We start from the raw sequence: 25,918 nt of genomic DNA on the forward strand, positions 1-25,918 counted from the left end.
CACACACACACACACACACACACACACACACAGACACACACACACACACACACACACACACACACACACACAGACACACACACACACACACACACACACACACACACACACACACACACACACACACACCTCATTCATCAGTCTTGGGAGTGGTGAGAGCCAGTTATTCTCATTCTTCTCTATTCTTAACCCGTAGAGGTGTGTGTGTGTGTGTGTGTGTGTGTGTGTGTGTGTGTGTGTGTGTGTGTGTTGGTAGTAGTAGTAGTAGTAGTAGTAGTAGGTGGCGGTCGGAAAGTCAGACCAAAGAGGAACTGGGTCAGGTGAGAGAGGGTCAGACGGCCGCGCCTGTTTAACATTTACAAGGAGGTCGCAGTTTCTCTCCGGGGAGGGGTAGGGGGATAACAGGATGAGTGGAGACAATGAACTTTAATCTGAATTAAAGAGAGAGAGAGAGAGAGAGAGAGAGAGAGAGAGAGAGAGAGAGAGAGAGAGAGAGAGAGAGAGAGAGAGAGAGAGAGAGAGAGAGAGAGAAGGATAATACAGAAGGTATGGAGTGGCAGATGAGGGAAAGGGAGAGCTTTGCGTCGTCAGTAATTAGGGGAGCAAGTCTGGGTTGGGCAGGCTTGGTAAAGGGTGTGAGGGCTTCAGACAAAGAGGCAGATGTAGGGGAGGAACAGGGTGGTCATTATGACTCTGCTGCTAACAGTACTGCACATCAGTGATGGACATAGCACTGTAGTAGCAACATGTAGGGATGGGTATAAGTTCGTTCGAAAACGCACAAAGAAGAATGACAGAAATGATACATGATATTCGGAACTTTTCATATGAAGACAAAGAAGACTAAAGTTGCTCTCTCTCTCTCTCTCTCTGTCTCTCCTGGGGGGAGATGTGCGTCACCCTGGGGAATTTTGTTTCCATTATGAGTGACTAATAAACTTATGTATTCATTTCTCTATTTTTTATCATATCTAATTATTTTTAAAAAATATTTATTATTGGGGGCTGGTTGAGTTGCCATCCTGTCTGAGTCAAGGACACAAAGGAAAGTGAACCAAGTCGCTCTGGCCGGGTTAGACTGGGTCGGTGTGAGTGTTGCCGCTCAGGACGGTTTAATATATTATTTTTTTAACTAACAAATTGGCATATTTTTACTTATATTCCTGCACATTATCATGTAATCATAATTGTGACATTATTACTCACTCTAGAAATACGGAAACAGCCAATAAAAGTGACTACATTTTTTTTTAGCAACACTGGAAAATATTTATGCCACGTTTCTGTATTGCCATATAAATATTTTATGCATAATAAGTTTACTGTTCTTTCATGTATTAAAATACACACGTTAACATTGTATTCGTATGTGTTTATCTTATTTGTGCTGCCTTTTACATATATAACAGCCGTTTCACATCGCGGGTTTGGGAAACATGGCACCACTGTACAGAGGGTCGCGCCACACCCTAGCCGCCAGTTTAGATTTGTCAGACCATACTACCACCACCACCACCACCACTACTACGCCTACCACCATCACTAGTACAAATGCAACTACTACTTCTACTACCACTACTACTACTACCACGCTTGCCACATACATAACTCCTCCCGCGGACTCACACTTCTCAACTCACATTTCTCCAGCATGAGGTACGATTCGTCCTATCTACCACTCTCCCTCCGAGTTGATCCAAAGGTATATCATTATCATTATCATTATCATGATCACCATCATCATCATCATCATCGATATCATCACCATCATCATTATCATCACCCTTTTCTTCCTCCTCTTCATCATCATCACCATCATCATCATCATCATCATCATCATCATCATCATCCCCCTTCTCCTCCTTCTCCTTCTCCTCCTCCTCCTCATCATCATGATCATCATCATCCTCGATACATTGTCCAAATGGTGTAAAACTTGGCAAATGGAATTTAACGTTGAAAAATGCAAAGTTTTTAACGTAGGCAAGACCATTGGAGACACTAAATACACCATAGATAAGAAAGAAATTAAGAAATCGGAATGCGAGAGGGATCTAGGAGTTATGATTAGTAACGACCTTAAACCAAGGTAACAGTGTATAAATGCAAGAAATAAAGCAAATAGGGTCCTAGGATTGATTTCGAGAAGCGTGAGCAATAGATGATCAGAAATAATACTGAAACTTTATCTAGCATTAGTAAGGCCACATTTAGACTAGGCAGTACAATTTTGGTGTCCTGACTATAGAATGGATATTAATTCGTTAGAAAATGTACAGAGAAGAATGACAAAAATGATACATGACGTCCGGAATCTGTCATATGAAGACAGACTGAAAAGACTAAGTCTGCATTCGCTAGAGAGGCGTAGAGTAAAGGGAGACTTAAGTGAGGTGTTTAAGTGGATGAAGGGTATAAATAAGGGAGATATTAGGAAGGTACTTAAAGTGAGCATACAGGATAGAACTAGAAATAATGGTTTCAAACTAGAAAAATTCCTTTTCAATAAGGAAACAAGTATAAATTGGTTTGGTAATAGAGTAGTAGAGGAATGGAATAAGCTACCTAGTAAAGTAGTTGCTGCCTCTTCCATTGAGAGTTTCAAGCACAGGCTAGATAAGCGTATGACAAATAAGGGGTGGGTATAGAAAAAAGAAAATCTTATAACCAATACTAATTCATCATTTTTCCTTTTCAGGTTACACTATGATAGTCTCTATTCTCCTTTCACACTTTCCTGTAAAATGTCCACGCCAGTTTTTCTGTACTGCGTGGTGTTCTTTCTGACTTTTTCCTGCCGGCTTCGGCTGGAGGGTTTGGAGGGTGGGGGAGACCCTTCTTCTTTGCTGTCCTTATCTCATTCTAGTAGTTCAGTTACTCTTCTAGGAGCTGCCTAGCAAGGGCCAACCGGCCTACTGCAGTTATCCTCTCTTCTTATGTTCTTATGTTCATCCTCTTCATGATCTTGGTTTTCGCCTAAGGATGAGATGAAGTAGGATCAAGAAAATAATATACGTAAAAAGATGAAAAATAACAATTGAATAAAAAAATAAAGAAATAAATAAATAGATAAATAGGAATAGACATTTACTTCTCAAAATTTATCTTAGTTTCTCATAAAGAACAAGTTTTCTCTAGTTTCGAATCCGTCTTCAATAATTTTTGTGAATGTATGTATGTATCTATATATGTATGTATATATGTATGTATGTATATATCTATGTATGTATGTATGTGTATGTACGTTTATATGTGTACCTACGCAAGTGTATATATATGTATGTGTATGTAGGTGCATGTATATTTATGTTTATGTATGTGCATGTATATATGTGTGTACGTATGTATGTGCATGTGTCTGTACGTATGTATTTATATGTGTGTGTATGTATGTGTCTCTGTAGCCTATGTTTGTGCATTTATTTATATGTACTGCTATGCTTTCATGTGTATTTGCATATGTATGTGTATGTATGTAAGCACGCTGTGTCTGTGTGTGTGAGTGAATGTCTATGTAAATATAAAAGTGTATGTGTGTTTTTGTGTATGTACTGTATGTGTACTACTGTGGATGTATATGTGTTTATTTTTATGTATGTGTATGTGCATGTTTGTATGTGTGTATGTGCGTGTGTGTGTGTATGTGCAAATGTGTATTTGAGTGTATTTGCATGTCTGTATGTGTGAAAGTGCATGTGTGTATGTATGTGCATATGTGCATGTGTGAATGTGCATGTGTGTATGTGTGTGTAAGTGCATGTATGTGTGCCAGTCCAACTCTAAATTTAATCCTAAGCAGTTCAAAAAATAAACATAAAAAACAAAACAAATGCAACAACAAAATCCTAACAAAAGCAACGACAATCACCATAACTCTGCCAAACAAACAAACAAGCAAACACATCTATCAGCTCTAAAATTATCTACCGTAGCTCAGGTGTGGAGAACCTTTAATTGCCTCACTTATTACACAGGTGAGATAAACACAGGTAAAGTAAAAACAGTAAAGTGGATTTATTGAAGGACAAGATCAACAAAAGAGGATGGACGGCAAAAGTTCCTCTCTGGGTACACACACACACACACACACACACACACACACACACACACACACACACACACACACACACACACACACACACACACACACGCACACACACGCACAGGCGCGCGCGCGCGCACATATACTCAGTAATGCTTATAACAAGACGTATCCTGTTTCTCCAGGAATTTGACATCTAGGCCCAAGGAGATAAGGGTGGTTTTCGCCTCCCCGATGACGTGGTAGGGGGGGTGGGGGCTCCGGGTCAGCATCCTCACTCTTCCTGTTGAGATGAGGTTAGGTTAGGTCAGATTGGGTTGGTTTGGGTAGACTGAGTTTGATTTAGTTAAGTTTGGGTCTTACTTCTCTCCTGCCCTAACAACCCTTCTCTGCTCTCTCCTACCCTAGTCTAACTTAGCCTACCCTACTCTAGCCTACCCCTATCCTGCCTTACACTGACCTACTCAACCCTAGCTTTCCATCCCCTACCCTATCCTACCCTATCCAATCTTCTCCTTCCCTATCCTTCCCTTACACACACACTTCCCTTCAACCATTACCCTACCCTACCCTGTCATTTCTTCTTCTTTCCCCCCTTCCCTTACCCTTCTCTTCCCATTCCTTCCTCTCTCACATCCTCTCCCCATTTCCCTTTCTCTTCCCTCCCGTACCTTACTATATCGAACTCACTATACGCGTTTCACTCTAACTTGGCCCAGATTTTCGTCCTTCAGCTTATTTCACGTAGCTCGGTGACGGAAGAAGTCAATGCTATGACACAACATCTTAGGGCACTTCTTCGTGACAAGCATAGTCTTTTAGTATAACTCCATTGCAACAACTGAGCATTCAAGACGGAGTGATGTGAATATTAGTCCAAGTAATCGAATAGCACCCACGTCAATAACTATAAAAAATAAACAATAAAGCAAAGAATAACGAATAGACTTACTAGTATGTCCGGTGGGGTTGGGGACACAGGCATACCCGAGTGACCACGAGTCGTAATCGGTGGCTAATACTTGAGAGGTGCCCTCAATGACAGGCATTCCGTGAAGGGTGTAAGTCAGGAAGTTGGGGGCAGAGTTGGGCCTCTTAGCAGTCACGTCTGCGGTAAGGACTGTGGGGCGGTTCAGCCTGGGAGGATCATGGCTTGGAGTTATCTTTTTGGTTTACACGCTTGCGCGCACACACACACACACACACACACACACACACACACACACACACACACACACACACACACACACACACACACACACACACACGAATAAAAATGAGAAAGTTTGGTTCATATATTATTGGCGAGGAATTATATCTTTGTTTTGCCTCACACACACACACACACACACACACACACACACACACACACACACACACACACACACACACACACACACACACACACACACACACACACACACACACACACACACACACACACTTATCTACTTACACACACCTACTTACAAAATGTCCCAAAAATCGGCCCTGAGAGTTATATTGCCCGTCCTGTAGTCCTTGATGTAAGTGTAACTCCAGCACCGTCCCACCTCTTGGTACCCGACGAAATACCTCTCCTGCTCGAACCATCTCCCCAGGTACTGAAGAAGACGTAGGTAGGTAAGTACTGAAGAAAGCCAAGATGTAGGTAGGTATTGCCATCATCATCATCATCATCATCATCACTCACCCTCTCCAAGTCGAAGTCCTTGATAATGGGTGTTACTGGACAGGCGCCCCTGAAGTACACTTGCCCCTTCACTCCCATCATCATCATCATCATCATCATGATCATCATCATCATCTTCGTCGTCGCTCCCATCTTGACAAATCTAAACCTGGTAGGTGAAGAAACCAGGACCATTAAACCCATCTCAGCAAAAATCGCAATGAAAAAGGCGTTACGAAGCCTCTTAATCTAACGGTAATTAGGTCCGAAGGTTATAAAAAGTTAACACAGGGAAGGTTACATAGAGGAATTTGTCATCTGTGGTAGTGTGAGGTTACAGGTGGTTTTCGTGTGTGTGTGTGTGTGAGAGAGAGAGAGAGAGAGGGGGGGGGGGACTGGACCTTATGTTCAGTAACGGAACAGATTGCGTTACTTCTATCCACGCTGCCTGTCCATGTAACCACACCACACCTATCCATACCACACTCCATCCCATCCACATCCACCCTACCACCCTAACACCCACACACCATCCACACCGCACTCCACCCCATCCACACCCACCCCTCCCCTACCATCGCCCATCGGTGAAGGTGTGCTCAGGCGAATCATTAATTGGTTTCCGGAAAAAGTGTTGTAATTAACAGGTAAAGTAGTAGCAGTAGCCGTAGTAGTAGTAGTAGTAGTCATCGTAGAAGTAGTAGTACTAGTAGTAGTAGTAGTAGTGGTAGTAGTAGTGGTAGTAGTAGTAGTAGTAGTAGTAACAATAGTGTTGAGGGACGTTTGTTTCCTGACAGGGGAACCACCCAGCCATATCAGTGCCACCACGTGAAGGCCTCCCTCTCTAGCCCCGGTTGCGAGTATGAAGATGATGATGATGATGATGACGATGAAGGCCATGATGATGATGATGATGATAATGAAAATGAGGTTGAGAGGACACTGAGGGAGATGAGAAAGTGAATGAAAGTGAATGAAAGTAAAGAGAAGTGGATGAAAGTGAAGGGAAGTGGATGAAAGTAAATGAAAGTGAAGGAAAATGAATGAAAGTGAAGGAAAGTGGATGAAAGTGAAGGAAAATGAATGAAAGTGAAGGAAAGTGGATGAAAGTGAAGGAAAATGAATGAAAGTGAAGGAAAGTGAAGGGACGTGAAGAGAAGTGAAAAAAAGTGAAGGGAAGTGAGTGAAAGTGAATGAAAGTGAATGAAAGTGGATGAAAGTGACTAAGATGTTACTGACATGTATTCCAGGAGGCTTAAGGAGAGGGTGATATGCAAGACAGCGATTATGACAATGAAAGTGTTGAATATAATGGTGATGAGGGGAAAGTGACGTTGCTATTGAAACGGTGACAACTGCTGCAATAAACAACAACAACAATAACAACAATAATAAAAACAACAACAACAACAAGAGAGAAAAGTGGAACAATATTGAGGAGCATATGGATGGAAGTCGTTAAGAGAGAGAGAGAGAGAGAGAGAGAGAGAGAGAGAGAGAGAGAGAGAGAGAGAGAGAGAGAGAGAGAGAGAGAGAGAGAGAGAGAGAGAGAGAGAGAGAGAGAGAGAGAGAGAGAGAGAGAGAGAATTAGCCAATAAATACTCAATCTGACAAAATTCTGGGATCAGTGATTGGCTCCAGGTGGGATAATCAACCGGAAACGTGCAGGTAATCCAGAAAACACACCTGTCCCACCTGGACCACCTGTAATCAACGAACACCTCCCTTTCTCTCTCTCTCCCTCTCTCTCTCTCTCTCTCTCTCTCACGACACCCACCCAAGCATATAACAGTAACGCCACGCTAAGCTAATTATCTCCTCTCTCAATCCTTTCTTTTTTTTTTCTTACTTTTTCCTGCCGGCAATGTTTTTTTTTTCTTTCCTTTTATCAGTAACTCTTATATATTTTTTTCTGAGTCGTTGGTGGTCACTTTTTATGGTTAATTCTATCGATTTATCCATATCAGTTTCCTCTATCTTTCTGACTACCTATTTATCTATCAACAGTATATCTTTATCTATCTATTCATTTATCTATCAACAGTATATCTTTATCTATACATTTATCTATCGGTATGTATCTCTTTTATCTATTTACATAGTATATACGCTGGGAACATCTAGCTATGAATTAATCTATTTTTATGAGCTATTTAACTATCTACCTACTTCTCTATCTATCTATCTATCTGTCTCTAAGAGTCTATTTATCTATCTATTTATCTATATATCTATCTATATATATGAGTTCTAAAACTAATGACCGCGCCTCACCTCCATTCACTACAGCACCTCCTTCTGTGGGTCCCTCCTACAGGTAAAGTACAGTACATACACCGCGTAGGGAACGGCGCCCCCCTTGTAAGTACACAGGGCCACGCCAGGGTAAGACTAGGGATCTCCTCACGCCGAAATGCAGGGGAGGGTGAGACCTGGCTCCACCTCACGCAGTGACACCACGCGTAGGACGCTCGCCTTGTCATTATCGAAAGTGCAATACCTGAAGTGACGTAATCTCACCTGTACGAAATAGGGCCACTTTCGCCGATTTCCCGCGCGGTAGTTTCGCTGATGTCGGTAAAGATGATATTGTTCCGGTATATGTAAAACGTTTGTACACAGGGAGCAACGGTGACGAGGTGGTGGCGTGTCTTGCTCGCGAACTGCATGCACAAACGGGAGCAACGGATCTTTAATATTCTACCTCTTCTTCTTGTCCTTTTGCTATCTGTCTATCTATAGCCAGACCCCTTAATCCAGTAAGAGGTGGCCACAAATAAATCGCCTCCATGTCGCCCTGTCCCCTGCCATTTCGCTGCCATCCCCCGAACTTACATCCCTTCTCTCCCTTATACTTCTCCACTTCATCAGTCGATCTCATCCTCGGTCTCCCCCTCCCTTTTCCTTCTGCCTAATATTCTTAGGCTGAGAGAGGCTTGGCATGTTTCTCTGGCCAGAGATACGAAAGTTCGCCTCTGGACGCTGCTGTTCCGGGTATGTTTGGAGCTTGTTCGTTATTGTTTTGATGTTGTCAGCACTTGTTCCATCACACGAGTGGACAAGGCATAATATCTCACTTCTGCTTGTTATTTTCCTTTGCTGGCTAATATTTTTAAGTTGAGAGAGAGTTCTTATCATCTGTTAAAAATACTCAAGTTCACCTAATATTTCACCTCTCATATTTTCCACTTTTACCCACCGAGAAATACCTACCTCTATCTATCTATCTCTCCATCTATCTATCTGTCAATGTCCCTCTGTCCTTCACCATCAGGCTGCACTCTCTCCAACTCACCCCACCTCCCTCACTCCTCTCCATCTCATCCTCTGTCTCCCCCTCCCCCTCCACCTCCGAACATGTAATATGTACTATTAAAATTTCTCTCTCTCTCTCTCTCTCTCTCTCCCTAGGCATGTACCTTCAGATGAAAATCCCTGAAGAGCCTGAAGAAGTGTGTGTTGTCTCCACCACTTGCGCCCACGAACTACACCTCAGTGGTGCCCAGGGTTGCCAGGTCAGAAACTGCCAACCCGCTGAGTTCCTCTCACCAACCCCGCCAAAATGTCAGCCTTCTCACCCGCCTAAAAACCGCCTTGTCAGTAATCATAGACTAATAATAATAGAGTCGCGTTTTCGCGTCATTAAAAGTCAAGTTATCTTGACCAATATTGGTATCGTATATTGACTTTCATGCTGATACCCGTTTTCGCGAGCACTAAAAGTCAAAACGATATTGAATCTTGAGCATGACTAGGCAAGATTAGTCAATGTTCCTCCCGAGGTATTTTGACCGATATTGACTTTCTATTTTGTAAACAAATCCTGAGCAACGGAGGTCGAGCCGGACTCGGTAGAGAACAAGAAAGCCTTCCACCTGTTGAACTCATTGAAGTGTGTGTGATTTTCCATATTACTTCATCAACGTGTAGTTCTTGAGGAACGGTGCTTTCCACTGGAGAAGCCTCAAATCTCAGCAGGAGCCACGTGAAACAGAAGTGCCGTGAAGGACAGTGGATAGGACAATGGAGACCAGTGATACGTAAGTAAAATTGATGTGGGTTAATTTGGAACTCTACAATGAAAGATTATGAACAGTAATTACATGCTGATATAGTAAGCTGTGTCTTCGCAGCCTATGGTAAAACATAAGGAGGAAGTAAGTTTCAAGAGAGCTTTTATCGGCTTATGGCGTATTCTGCATGATTAGCTATGTTTTTACTTAAACCTTTCACCAGTTTTATAATGATTTTGACTGCCAACTGTGTCTTTTAATGCAGATTGTGTCCAGTGCAGAAACATTGATGGGTAGAAGCATTCACAGGGTAAATATTTCAGACATGAGTTCTCCCAGAACCATTTAAAATTATTTTCATTAACTTCCTTTAGCCTGGTTCCTTTTTTATAGTATTGCTCCTCAAATGCTTCAGATGCCAACCATTCAAGTTTCATTTATAAAAAATCATGTTTTACAGGTACCAAAATTATACTGGGAAAAAAAATGGAAAGACAAGAACCTTGGTAATTTTTAAGACACATATTCTTGCCCTGTGTATTAATGGTACATACATTTGCAAAATGAATAATATGGTGTTATTATAGCATTTACTCGGAGATGCCTAATGTTCAGCATCAAAACAGCACTATAAAATATTGCTGCCGTATTACATTCATTTACTTTTGTTTTGATATCTTTATTCATATGGTGTGCCGTGTGTTTCATGTTTTTCATGTGCATTACTGTTTTGGAAGAGCCCCATTTTGCTTTTCTTTCCTAACTTTTTCCCCCTTTGATGGGGCTAGAATAGGAATAGTGGGCAGTTTCAAAGCAGAGCATAAAAAGCTTGAAACGCATAAAAAACTATCAGATTAACTTAATTAGAAGGGAAAATATATGGAAGGATGTGTTAGGTGTAAAATTTATTTCCAAAATTCAGTTAGTATAAAATCATGAATAAAGGAAGGCAAAGATACTTGGTTACACATGTGGATTAGTTTCCCACCACATGGACCTTTCCATTTGATTCCTAAATTTCTCATGATTCATCTAGGTTTGGTTTGCTTGCCACCAAGGTACTGCACATCTTTATGACCACTATTTATCTCACAAAAGTGATTCTTATTAGCATCCTCACTTAAAAAGAATCTGGTACATGGAACGTAGGAGCATTACCCTAATTATTATTCCTCATGATGTTTTTATTCCAATTCCTTTCTCAGTGTTTTCATTACAGTATACATTTCCACTTTAACATCTCTCTAATAAAAAAAACTTCATCACAGGAATAGCCTGTAAATGATTATCAAAAGCAGGCATGCATCATATGGAGGTGTTTACTGATTGACACATTTCACCCATCACAGGCTATATGTGTGCAGTGTGTGCCAGTCTCTTCACAATTCTGTGGAAGAGGCTCAGGCTTGCTCTCATGCTGGAACTGTCCATGCAACACAAAGACCGTTATCAGGTATGATATAGGTTCAGTTTTTACTTGCAGTTTGGCTCTGTCTTGTTGAAATATTTAAGCAGTAGAACAATGGCAATGGTATATAGGAATTGTGTGTATGGTATTTGTTTAATATTTATGTGTGTGTGTGTGTGTGTGTGTGTGTGTGTGTGTGTGTGTGTGTGTGTGTGTGTGTGTGTGTGAGCTGCCAAGTTGACATTTTTACCTGTTGATGATGAAAGAATTTTTTTTGAGAGATATAGATTCAAACGCAAGACCATTGTCATATTTAAATATAAGAATACAATATCTCCATTCATTATTTGGTGATTTATGCATGCACCAATAATATTTTACTGCTACCAGAAACTGATTTCTCTCTCACTTTTTAGGAATTAAATGCCAGCGGTATGGTAAAGAATACCAGTCCATTAACGAAGCGACCAATTGCTTGGTGGTCCACCTCGTGGAAGATGATCATGGACAATCTGCTGCACAAAGTATGACAGATTATTAATACTGTATAATGCTCTAGCATTTAATGATGTTTTCCTAATGGATAAAGTTGTGCTGACTCTCAAGGACAGTCGTTTTCATTTATTTGGGATGGGGAATGGATTACCATGCATGTTGCATACATTTGTTACTTGTTGCTCAATATCGTCATTCATAATGGGTACAATATATTTGTTGCAAGCTCCATACTCAGTAATGCTTTATTAAGATTTATTAATCTCTGATACTCTATACTTTTTCAGGCACCGAAGCACCATCATGTAGCCGTTGTCATACTGAGTACGCCACTGAAAGAGAGGCTTCCTTATGTCTAGCTCGTCATTGTGCTCAGGAAGAATACACAAGGACAGGACAAACCAGCGCATCAAAGATAGGTGTGTTGCATCAAGTACTTCATACGATCACCACTAAAACTGTCTTACTAACTTTAACAGTAAGAATCATATGATGGCTTGTAATATCATTCACAAAACTATTGGCACTGTTTGTCTACTTGTTGGGATGAAAAATTGGAGAACCAAGTTTACATGAAGTAGAATTTCCAGTCATACACTTATTCTCTTTTCATACAGTACAAACATTTCTGTTACAGTGACGCAGTCTCATGGTGGTACAAGAGACAGTCAGATGTGGAATTCACATTGCACCGAGGTACTTGTCTGTCTCATCAGATACAATTACACCAGACTTAGTGGTAAACTGGAGAAGAACACTGCTGTGTGGATGGACATTTGCTGTGAAATGCAGGTTGAGGTATATATGTATTCGTCTTGTGATGTTAAATCTGCTGTAATGTAACAGACGTATTGGCCCTCGGTTCATGCTGAATATTTGGTAATCTTGATTATATGTGGCATAAATTGTACTTCTGTACAGAAGTGTGTACATCCTGTCTGATTTACTGCAGATTTCAAATAATTATGACTTCTTACTACATATTATATATCTCTGTGTCATCAACACAGGTGATACTTTTGCCAGTCAAAGGAAAGCTGGAAGAATACAGTATTAACAAGGATGGTCAGGTACTGACATAAATTCCATTGTGAATACTATAAGCTCAGCTGCTTTTGCTTGCAGTAGTCCCTGAAAAACAAGCTTCCTGATGAACACTTGTATAGTGTGCTGCATGTTTCAAACAACTTGGCTGGGTTCTTTTGGTTGGCTTCTTTAGAGGGTCTTTTGGTTACTGTCTGTTTTATATTACTTTAACTGTTGCACCGTACTTCCAACAACACTTTGTAACAGATAAATATAGGCCACTATAATATTAGCCATGCACCTAATACAGAAAACAAAGATTAACACACTAGTTGCCTGTACTCAGTAAGAGTAATTACCACAGCAGCTTTTGGTAGTTTGTTTTGGCCTTGAGTTTGGCTTGCTCATGATGGAAACATCACCTATATCTTACAGAACTGTGATACAAGAATTTTTCCTGTCTTTGGATCTCTGTATATATGTTGACAATTATAGTGAAAGAGTATCACTCGCACTCTTATATTTTTCTCATTTTGAAATATTTCCAAGTAAATATTCAAATGGGTCACCTTTCAGTGGTGATGTTGATGTGCAAGGCAAGGCAAAGCCATCTGCAAACTTTGTCTCAGTATACCTTCCTTTTACTTTTTAAGCAAACCATCTGCAGACTTTGTCTCAATATACCTTCCTTTTACTTTTTAAGCATTTGTTCATATACTGATTTCAGCAGTACGCCTACTTCATGCATTGTCAGGTCTTGTGCTGCGCTACCTTTTTATGTTTGTGGTTTGGTTATATTTTGCTCACTTGTTGGGTCACATACTGCACATAGCATTTATCTACAGAAGTGTATTACATTTATAATCATGACTTACTTGTCACAAGTATTGCAGTGTTATTTACATAATTACTCTTTTAAACTAGTCGCATGATCTTAGCTTGATGTGGACAATGTCTATACAGTATTTGGTGATCTGTTAATGCATGTCCCAGCTACAGTTTGTGAGTTGCCATGTAAATAGAATCATTTGGAACAGTCTAACGTTGATTGTAGGTTATTTTGACATGATATGTTGTGGAAAGCATTTTTCATTTCCTGCATTTTTCGGGGGCAGGGTAGCTCGGTGGTAGAGCGTCAGCCTTAGGATCAGGGGGTCGTGAGTTCGAGCCGTGCCTGGTAGCTTCCATGCTGGGAGGGGTAGCGTCCTCCTGTAACCTAGCAGGGATATATGATCTAATAAGGTCTAGCCTGGGCAAAACTATTCCCTATTCCCTGCATTTAGCATCTTTTAATATATGATGACGTTACTGTCTTGCCATTTAATATTTGTTCCCCAACAGATGCCAGGTGTTACAGATGACCAGGTAAAGAACAAGTGGAACAATTTGAAGATGAAGTACCATAAATACAAAGACAGAACCAAAAGAACCGGTGAGTCTCGCACACAACCTCCACCGTCATTTGAAACTATTGACCAGATTCTTGGTGTTCGCCCTTCTGCTCATCCAGTTAATCGTATGAGTTTGGGACCCATTCATACCACTGCATGCTCTCCAGAAATTCCAGCAGTACCATCACAGACATCCCTACCCCAACCACAAGTGTCACGACCAGGGACATCTCAGGGACTTTCAGGGTCAGATTTTCCACAGCCAGGACCATCACAGGCTCAACCTTCCAACCAAGCTTTACCAGCCGACCCAGGCCCTGAACCCACTATCCAGGAAAATGTTGATGGTCAAGACCATTGTGAGGATATTGACGATCAGGAACATCGAATGCAGGCACCGCATCTCCCTCAAGCCGGGGGAAGGCAGCGGGGAAGAAGATTGCGACCACTCTCACATGGGAGGTGTATGGAGAATATAGCTTTAGAGCAGTTGGCTGAAATAAAACGACATAACCAGGTGATGGAGGCATTAACTCGGAGGGTGGCTGAGTCCCAAGAGGCACTTGTTGCAGCATATGAAAAAAGGAGTGAGATTTTAGCAAATATTAGAAAATAATTTTAGTAAAACCTAATTGTGCAGTGCAACACTCGGGTGTCTGACCTTTCTTCTCTTCCTTCCTTCCTCTTCTTTCTTTTATTTATTCTTCCTCTTCTGTCTATGGGTGACTCTACAATGAGTGACAAGCCAAATGGTTTCCTGTACATCAGGAAACCATTTACTTTGCTGGGTGTTAACCATATAACATAATTATGTCACCTGTTGGTTTAGTGGGAAATTAAGGCACTCCAATCGGATTGAGTGGGTGCAGGTTTATATCCAACGAGCGGTAGGGGTTTATTGCTAACGTAATGCCGCTCAGGGATGAGTCAGGCTGCTCACTCATCTTAAATGTCAAGACCAACTTGCCTAGCCCAAGGTTCCTACGCTACTCAAGGGGCAACTGAGGATTTGATGATGATGATGAACACATAGTGGTAGAGAAATATTTTTACATAGCCAAGAGCGTACAAAATTTGGTTTAATACTGTATGAAAACCATGTAAGGAGTCAGCATTAGCTTGCTCAGTAAGTCATGTTAAATCAAAATTTCTGTTAAAAGTTCTTTGTACTTCCAGTTCATATGTTGTGTATGTTACATATTATCAACTGTCTGATATGTATTTTCCAGAAAGTGTCTGAATTGGGTTTTGCATTAAGTTCAGTCTAATTTCAAGATCAGTGTCATGTTGAATTCATATCTTCTTGATCATGTAAACCATCACTTTAAAAACATTTTGGTTGTACTGTTGAAAGGATAGGCTGTATAAAACTGAAGAATTCATATTAGTATTTACTTTCCAGAAATTACAAAGATTTTACAAAGGTAGCTTGCTAAACACGAGGAAGGTGAAGCAACAATTACAGGAAATAAGAAGTATTTACCAATGTTCAAGCTGAAAAGTGATCTACATATGAAGGGGGGAAAAAAAAAAAGACTTTTTATTTTAATATGACAGTGCTAAAGAAAAAATTCTTAAAAACAATGATGCTTCCTCCAGAACACCAAAATAAAGCTTGAAAGAAACAAACATTGATGTCAATGTAAAAGTTTACAAAACTTGAACAAAACAAACATTGATGTCAGTGTAAAAGTTAACAAACTTGAATAAAACAAACATTGATGTCAATGTAAAAGTTAACAAACATTACAAACATAATCTGTAATTTATTCCTAGCATAAGTGATTCCAAAATACACACACACACACACGCGCGCGCACACACACACACACACACACACACACACACACACACACACACACACACACACACACACACAGTTCTGTACAGTATATGATCAAGGCACTAACAAACAGTTCCCTTGAGCGTGAAAAATATTGTACAAAATTGAGAACACTGTACAGTCAATATATATTTTATACTCAGTAACACTCATATGGAAAAAAAAACAAAAAAAAAAAAACAGGGATGTCATGAAATTAACCAGTGATATTCAAAACAATGGCAGAGTAGAAACAGCAAATTCCATCATTAAAAATCTTAAGGTATCAAGACCAGAAACAAAATACTATAATTTACTCAAAACCTGATATACTAAAAAAAAAAAAATAAATAAAAAATAATAATTATGTACATCTGTTAAGTAGTTTATCAAAGCAAGGATGAAATGAAGTTTCGTTTCTCACTCGCCTCCACATCATGTGGAAGGACAATTTCAGCAAGAGGATTGAGATTATCTTCAAGAGGAAGTGGGCCCTCCCTCAGGAGAGCAGCTTCCTCTTCAGGAAAATCTAGGTCAATGTTATGAAGAACACAACAAGCTGTTACAATATTTGGTATTTTCTCAATCTCAGCCTCCACAAACTTAAGCCATCTGAACTTGCCCTTCAAAAAACCAAATGAATTCTCTATAATAACCCTAGTCTTGGAAAGTTTTTTATTATACCTTACTTGTTCTCTGTTTAATCTTCCTGTATCTTTATAGGGAACTAATAGGTAGGTAGAGAGGGGAAATGCAGAATCTCCTAGGAGATGATAAGAGGGTGAGGGAAAATATGCCTGTCTGTTGCACTCATTGTCAACATTCAATGCTGATGTGGAAAAAACACGATTGTCATGGGCAGAACCAGGAAAACCAACGTCGATTGAAGTAAACTTCTTCCTACTGTCACATGTTGCCATCAAATTAACACTATGACTGTGTTTTCTAGTCACATAATCGCCTGCATGTCTTCTGGTGCTTTTATAAAAAATGTGTGATTCATCCAGTGCTCCAATAACACCTGGGAAACCTGCAGTCTCTTGAAATTCTCTTTCAATAACAGCTGCCTCTCTTACATTTGGCCATTTTATAAAGTTGCCACCAAGGTCGCACGAAATACTGAGAATGTCTTGAACACAAGAAAGAACTGTCGACTGGGACAAACCAAACAACTCAGCAATTTCCCGGTAAGTTGTTTTATTACCCAGATACCAAAGGGTGACATCCAGTGCCAGCCTAGCTTCCACGGGCAGATGGTCTCCTCTTTGTGCTGTTTGATAGTGCGGCTTAACAGTGTCCAAGATGAAATTAAATGTATTCTTGGTCACCCTCATATGCCTGAAGAATTCTAGATCATCCTTCGCATGTAGGACTTCTTTAAACCCCTGAAGCTTGTCATGTTCATCCCTAAAAAAAAAAAAAAAAAAAAAAAAAAAAGATAAATCTACCGTCTTCGACATATAAGTAATTTGTTGTTTTTGATACATTTTACTCAGTATTTTAGACAATTCTAAGACACTTTTCTTCTATGGCATTGTTATGCAGCTACTCTGTGCCCCAACATCTTTGGAACAGACACAGTGCAGTCTCGGGTTCTTTGTTCCCGACCAGGTCAGTAATAGCAAGGAAGGGAGAACACAAAAACCATTGGTCAACAAGCACACTTGTATACTGTATTATCGAAGACAAATACACACACCGTTCTATGAGCAAAACTGAGAAACTTACAATGACTTCAAATAAGGTTTACAACAATCACTTTCCACCTAGTTCAACAAGTCCGACCTGTACAAGGAATTACTCCTTCCTGAGATAGGGTCATGTCCACACGGTGTCACAGACAATATTTCACAAAGATTTATGTAGACTGAGGTATCTGAAATTAGCGGCACATGACCCTGGCAGATGCGCCGCCAGATTTTAATATTATTCAATCAGTCTATGAAAGTGAAACTGTACTGAACCTCTGACAAACCAACAAAGCCTCAAAGCAACTATCAAAAGCTCAAAATAACTTTACAGGCCGAAGAATATATTTATTTCAGTAATCCACAAAGTGTTTATAGCAGGTTTTCCCGGTCTTTCTCGTTCACCTCAACGTCGTTTATGTTGTCCAAATCACCGTATTATAATTCTACAGTGCACAGAAATATCACATCCACTCTTAAGATCCACAGCGTAATTAGTGCAGCTTTTCCTGCTCCTTTTCCCTCACCTCATCGTCGTTTAGGTACAATTGAACTTTCAGATAAATACCACAGCTTCAGAACGTTTGTCAGAAGCTGCAAAACAAATCTACAAGCCACAAAATCATAATATTCACTGCTAAGATTCACAAAGTAATCAGAGCAGCTTTCCTCACTCCTTTTCTTTCACCTCATCATCGTTTATGTACAGTCACGCGTACTAATTTCTGCTCAGGGGTTACCCCTTCCTTCCCCCCACTATCCTGGACAGAGGGAAGGGGGGAATCGCGAACAAGTCTACCCCGCCTTCTGCCCCCAACTCCCCCACCCTCCACCTCCAGTTGCCAGTTGCTGATTAGACCCAAATTTTCTCATGTCCTGTAAACATGACTAAACTGTCGTCGCACACGCTTTCAACGGCCAAGATTTGGACTATATTTTTAGAATAAATTATTACCGTATTGAACTGCATTCTCAAATTGAAAATATTCACCATCATTGTAATCCAGTGTCGTCCGCTGCACAATTCTGGGTTCCAGTGCTTACCTTTTCGCTTCCCCCAGCTGTCTCTTTCTCTCTCATTCTCTCTGAATTTACTTTTCCCACTCACTCTTTCTTTTTAAATTTATATAACATTCTCTTTGCTTCTCTCCCCCTCTCCCCCTCCTCTCTCGTTCTTTGTCTTAAGTGTTCCCCGCCTCTCCCCCCTCCCCTCCCCCCACCTTAGGCCTGATCAGCAGTCAGTTATACTGTCACCGCTCCTTCGTATATCGTGTGCTGAATCTGTTACTACCATTTTTGGCGCTACCACTACCAACCCCCTTTTCCCACTGACTGTGTCCAATTTCCCTCGCAATACTACTACTGCTACTCCTGCAACTAATCCACTATAAGTCTGTATAATAATACTGTACATATGATTGTCCTTATGTCCGTGTATCTGCCAACCACATATTCCCTATCCCACCGTCGACAACTCATCACCTACCCCCACTGCTGCCCCAGTTGCACACCCCCTGTCTCCCAGCCACCATCGACCCTACTCCTTCCCTACTCTGACACCACACTACCCCTCACCTCATCTCTTGGCCACCCAGCCTGTTGACCACCCCTAACCGGTGAATATACGTGGTATACATTAATAATAATAATAATAATAATAATAATAATAATAATAATAATAATAATTACAATACTAACAACAATATATATGTGTTGTTTTCCTAACATTACATATAAAAACTGCAGAGCCCAAAGTGCCTATATTACAGAGCATCGATATATTACCCACAGAACCGACCACTGACCGTTCTTACCATCACCGCTGGACGTTCCATATAGCGCTTCACCATGGTAATACAACCCATTGTAGTCTTTTGTGTTATCACTACAGCTGTTTGGAAAAAATAAGATAGTGCACGACATGCCTACAACCCTGTGACGTTTCACTGACATCCATCAAATAGCCCAGGAGGAGTTAGTGGACAAACAAACAAACGACTGGTCATAGACAGACAGGCCGAATGTCTCGCATCGGTATATAACGACCTGACAAAACTGTTACCATCTTACTTCGCAGGTGTTATCATAGTTATAGCAATAATAATAATAATAATAATAATAATAATAATAATAATAATCATAATAACAGTAGTAGTACTAGTAGTAGTAGTAGTACTAGTAGTAGTAGTAGTAGTAGTAGTAGTAGTTGTTGTTGTTGTTGTTATTGTTGTAGTTGTAGTTGTAGTGGTAGTAGTAGTAGTAGTAGTAGTAGTAGTAGTAGTTGTTGTTGTTGTTGTAGTTGTAGTTGTTGTAGTAGTAGTAGTAGTAGTAGTTGTTGTTGTTGTTGTTATTGTAATTGTAGTTGTAGTGGTAGTAGTAGTAATAGTAATCACATGTTATTAGGCACGATACACAGGAGGACAACATACTCTCCCGGATAAAACACGTAAGCACAGCTTTGACATTATGAAACCAAACAGTGCAATAATATGCAATAATGGTAGGGTTATAGTACTACTGACTAAATTAGTGTTAGACAGCAACCAAACCTGTCATGGCAAACAGATATTGCATTGCATTAACACATGCTGTTTCAGTATTTGCCCTCCAATGTATCGTGCCTAATAACGTGATAATTATTTTTATCATCATCATCATCATTTTCAACATTATCATCATCATCATTATAATCATGATCATCAATATTATTATTGTGACACCAGCGAAGTAGGATGGTAATAGTTTTGTCAGGTCGTTATATACCGATGCGAGACATTCGGCCTGTCTGTCTATGTCCAGTCGTTTGTTTGTTTGTCCACTAACTCCTCCTAGGCTATTTGATGGATGTCAGTGAAACGTCACAGGGTTGTAGGCATGTCGTGCACTATCTTAATTTTTCCAAACAGCTGTAGTGATAACACAAAAGACTACAATGAGTTGTATTACCATGGTGAAGCGCTATATGGAGCGTCCAGCGGTGATGGTAAGAACGGTCAGTGGTCGGTTCTGTGGGTAATATATCGATGCTCTGTAATATAGGCACGTTGGGCTCTGCAGTTTTTATATGTAATGTTAGGAACACTACACATATATATTGTTGTTATTATTATAATTATTATTATCGCCCACCTTTAGAAGGCCGAAAGATGATGTTTTTTTTTTCCTGTATCTGTGTGTGTGTGTGTGTGTGTGTGTGTGTGTGTGTGTGTTCCCATTATATCTCGTGACCGGCGTGAGGTATCAGCACGAAACCTTCAGGGTATCAAGATATGGCCAAAATCTTGGACGAGTTCGAAAATGGGCACTTGGGGTCAAGGTCAAGGTCACCAAAATGGCTGTCAAAGGTAAAGAGTTCTAATCGCCCTTCTTTAGCACGATTATATCTCATGAACGGCTTGAGCTATCAACATGAAACCTTCAGGATATCAAGATAGGGCCAAAATCTTGGACGAGATCGAAAATATGAATTCGAGGTCAAGGTCAAGGTCACCAAAAGCCCTGACTCAGGTCAACTAGATTTTATCGCCCACCATTACCACAATTTTATCTCATGAACGGCTTGAGCTGTCAACATGAAACCTTCAGGGTATCAAGATATGACCTAAATCTAGGACTTGGTCAACAACATATTCTGGCAGGCGATTAGCATTCGGCTTCCAAATGCCTTTCTTTCATTATTAATGCATACCATCGGGAAGGCGGTGGCTCAATCGGTAGAGAGGTGGCCTGCGGTCCTACCGGACCCAAGTTAAAATCCCCGCTGGGGCAGGGAACAGTTTAAGAATTTGAATTTCATGTTAAGCAGACTTTACCAATCCACCAGAAGACCTGCAGACATTTTGTAAAAATACCCCCGCTAATACAAATACACCAGTCCTGTATGAGACAGCCCTAGCATGTATTCATTATGGACGGTAGGTGTTAGTGCCGAAGTGGTGACATGTAGAGGTGTATGATATGTAGGAGGACTACTGGGCCTTGGTAACAGGCTGTGAAGCCTATGCCTAGACTCGAGCACATTAAAAAAAAAAAAAATCACCGGTAAAAGGCTTGGTGGCCAGATGAGGTGAGAGGTAGTGTGGTGCCTGAGTAGGGAAGGAGTAGGGTCGATGGTGGCTGGGAGACAGGGGGTGTGCAACTGGGGCAGCAGTGGGGGTAGGTGATGAGTTGTCGACGGTGGGACAGGGAATATGTGGTTGGCAGATACACGGACATAAGGACAATCATATGTATCATTATACAGACTTATAGTGGATTAGTTGCAGGAGTAGCAGTAGTAGTATTGCGAGGGAAATTGGACACAGTCAGTGGGAAAAGGGGGTTGGTAGTGGTAGTGCCAAAAATGGTAGTAACAGATTCAGCAGTCTCGTGCTAACGTTGTTTGTGTGGGAGTGATGATATTACGAATAATGTAATACAGTAGGGGTTATATGACCAGACGACAAGAAACATCCTAAGGAAAACAACGGCATGCAGTAAGAGGATGTCGGGAAGTAAGAGTACTAGAAGAGGCAAAGACTGAAGGAAACTAATGCACGTGTGAGGTGAAGCAACAGTTAAAGCCTGGATAACGAGGCGGAGCAGGATACCACAGCTGTATCTTCGTTGTCTCATTATATTTTGTGTTGTTTACTTCTAATTTCATCTGGTTATGGTTAACTATTGGTGAATGTTCTCCGCTGCCCATCACAGTGTGGTGTATTCGTCCACATAAAATACTTTTAACATTTATAATCATTAGCACAACTGCTGTGGGAATCAACATTAAATCCACAATCATTCTATATAATAGCTATAGACAATCCAGGAATAACATATTCACAAAAATTATCACTGCAGTGATAATAACCAGTCGCAGCTTACATACAACTGGCTCGGTGCTTTATATGTATGATGAGGATCCGAAACAGGTGGGTCGTGTCTGAACCAGTTTTACAGGACCCCATGATAACATATTAGTCTGTGTTATCATAAATACTATATGTGTTACGAACACGTAATATTTTGCAGGTGAATAGCATGGAAATGTTTCGTATCCAGTTTCATTAAGTTTCTCACCAGTCGCCTCGTAGCTCCGTACCAAACTACCGCTCACGGTTGTCCGTTCGCCTGCCCTCTGTCTAACCCTGACTTCCACTTCCTTCCACCGAGGGGGTACAGAAACTTTGGTGCGTGGGTGTACATGTTACTGCTATATTCGCGAGAGAAAAGTATAGTAAAGAAGAAAGCTCTCCCAACTCACCTCTTGCACCAGCAGAGTGGACACGGAAAAGGAAGGACACCTAACCCTGAGGAAAAAGGCAGTTGAAGGAAATTTTACAGGCAAGTAGGAAACATTCAACCTTCCGCTAATATAGGCCTAACAAAATTTTTTCTATCCTACCCTATTTCTGTTCTACCCTATCGAAGTGTCGGCTGCCTGTGCTGGTAGTCTATTCCAGGAACTATAGAGTTTGTATGTCAAGATTTTGCTTAATTTATCATGGAGAGCGAGAGACTAACGAGGAAAGTGTATGTGAGTGAGGTGGAGGGGGGAGAGGGAGGGGGAGGCCGAGGATGAGGTGGAGGGGGAGAGAAGGAGGGTGAGGCCGAAGATGAGACGGAAGGAGGGGGAGGCCGAGGAGCTGCCGAGGATGAGATGGAGGGATGGAGTGGAGAGGTATATGAGAAAGGTGTGTGTTAGCTGCGGGGAAGGGCAGTGCAATGAAGTGAGACAGGGCAACATGGAGGAGATTTGTTTGTGGCCAGCCCTTACGGGATTAAAGCGCCTGGCAGTAGATGGAGATAGATAGATAGTAACGCTTTAAGCCAAACATCCATCCACGGCTCACTGAGTTGCTCTTTAAGTGAAAAAAGTGTTGGTATGAATGTACTCCAGTCCACGAAGGGTTTTGGAGTATATGCTGTCCACGTCTATAGCTTGTCTCTAAGGAAAGGAGGGTCAGTGCCTGCAGCCTTCTCTGGGGTACCGAAATGGACGGATCTTGAGTTGGGCTCTCTTTTGTATTTTTTTTTTCTTGGACGGAACGGTTTACGGGCTCCTGGCCTTTGGTTCCTTCTTCCTTTCATAAAAACAAAAATCCCATGTGCCTGTAGGATGGGATCAGTTGAGTAGTCCACACCTGCACTTCTTAAGCCTTGCATTATCTTTCCTTAGGGTCGGTGATCAGAACTGTACAGCGTATTTCAGACATGGCAGGAAATAGGGCTAGTTTATTGTTGTTATACCTAAACTGCCTATATTAATAACCTAGAGAGAGAGAGAGAGAGAGAGAGAGAGAGAGAGAGAGAGAGAGAGAGAGAGAGAGAGTGCTATGCCAGGCCTTCAGATGGGATTCCTTTACGAGGGGCAAAGAAGACTGAGGAAGCGAGAGGCAGGAAGAAAGAAAAGGGCCGAGAATGATTATATATAGTGATAAGGGAAGGAGATTAGATGAAGGGGAATGAAGATAAGAGAGAAAGGAAAGGAAAGGAGGAGAGAGGCAGCGTATGGAGGAAGAAAGTGAAAAAGGTTTAAGAGGAAGGAGATAGAAGGAAGGAGGGGGTAGGAAAAAAAAGGTGAAAAGGAGAGATGCAAAGACTGAGAGAGAGAGAGAGAGAGAGAGAGAGAGAGAGAGAGAGAGAGAGAGAGAGAGAGAGAGAGAGAGAGAGAGAGAGAGACGTTCGCCCCACTGGGAATCATCTAGAAGGGAGTCGTGAATTCCAATTAGATTAGGTGAGATAGAGAGAGAGAGAGAGAGAGAGAGAGAGAGAGAGAGAGAGAGAGAGAGAGAGAGAGAGAGAGAGAGAGAGAGAGGACGGAGGAGGTAGGAAGGCAAGTAAAACGGAAGGAATAAGGGAAGTAAGGAAAGAAGGCAGAAAGAGAGTGAATGAATGGAAAAGGAAAGAAAGAAATTATGGAGAGGGAGGGAAGAGGAAGGGAGAGAGGAAGAGAGGGAAGAGGAAGGGATAGGAGGGAGGGAAGAGGAAGGGATAGGAGGGAGGGAAGGAGGGAAGGAGAGAGAAGCCTGGGAGAAGAAATAGGGAGAGAGGTAGATATTCTATGGTGTCCCTTGAGAGATGGAGAGGGAGAGAATGGAGAGAGAGGCAGGGAGGGAGGGAGAGGATTTGAAGAAAAGAAGGAAGATTAGTTTTGTGTGAAAGGATGAAAATGGAAGATGGATAGATAGACAGATAGATAGATAGACAGATGATGTGGTAGATAAGAAATATATGAGGGATTCTTAGGAAATGATTCTCACTCTAACACACACACACACACACACACACACACACACACACACACACACACACACACACACACACAACTTCCATTATCGCCACATTTTTCAAGATAAAGACATGGAATTTTGACTGTGTGTGAATGCAGGTAGTCATTGTTGTCCAAGGTTGATCTGAATGTGAACTCCGTGGACTGCAGGCTGAAGTAGCGCCTCTCCTTCAGTTCATTATTTTCCTCTAGGGGGATAAGGGGATAGGCAGGGAGCTGAGGGATGTTTGTATAGCTAGTCAGTGGAAAATACTAAGTTAATATTCCGTATTCTCGTGGGTTAAAGAAGCTCCCAAGCACCTCTTCCTTAGTGATTTATTTCCGGACACGATTTATATGACCCGGAAGAGGACAGTAAGGAGTAAGTAGCAAAATAAATCGCTTCGGAAGAAGTGTTAGGGAGCTGCTGTAACCGACGAGCATACAGGCCAATATCTGGGCTACTACATGAAGGCGTCCCTTATTATTATTATTATTATTATTGTTATTATTATTATTATTATTATTATTATTACTATTATTATTATTGTTGTTGTTGTTGTTGTCATTATTATTATTATTATTATTATTATTATTATTATTATCATTATTATTATTATTATATCACCCAGCGTTGATAGAGAAAAATTTTATTGCTGCAGCGTTACGTCCATTCCGTAGCACTTCTTCGTGACTGACGTACCGGTAATCAAGTGTTAATCTGCTAATACAGCTCAGCATTCAGGATAAAGAGATGGAAATTTTAGGCCAAGGTAAAGTAAAAACAGTATAGTGGAGTGAGTGGATGGGCTTTAAAAATATGATTCCTGCATCGTTTACCTAAAAGATTACGTAACTATAGATTTCCGGGGGTCGGGGACGGGTATTGTTTTCACTCGGTATGACTGCTTGTTTGTGTCTGTTTGTCTGTCTGTAAACAACTTTTCACGAAAACTACTGGTGCGATCTTGACTAAAATTACAGGGATGATGGGCTATGATCTTCCGATCAGCTAATTAAATTTTGGGCCACACTGGGCCAAAGCCCAGGCTGTGGCCCCATAAATGTAAATAAATACGGGGACGGGTAAAAATCGCTTTTTGCCATAACTC

This window comes from Coenobita brevimanus, chromosome 90, assembly GCF_032717465.1.
Source record: "Coenobita brevimanus isolate Jiangsu-jjx chromosome 90, ASM3271746v2, whole genome shotgun sequence".
Lineage (NCBI taxonomy): Eukaryota > Metazoa > Arthropoda > Malacostraca > Decapoda > Coenobitidae > Coenobita > Coenobita brevimanus.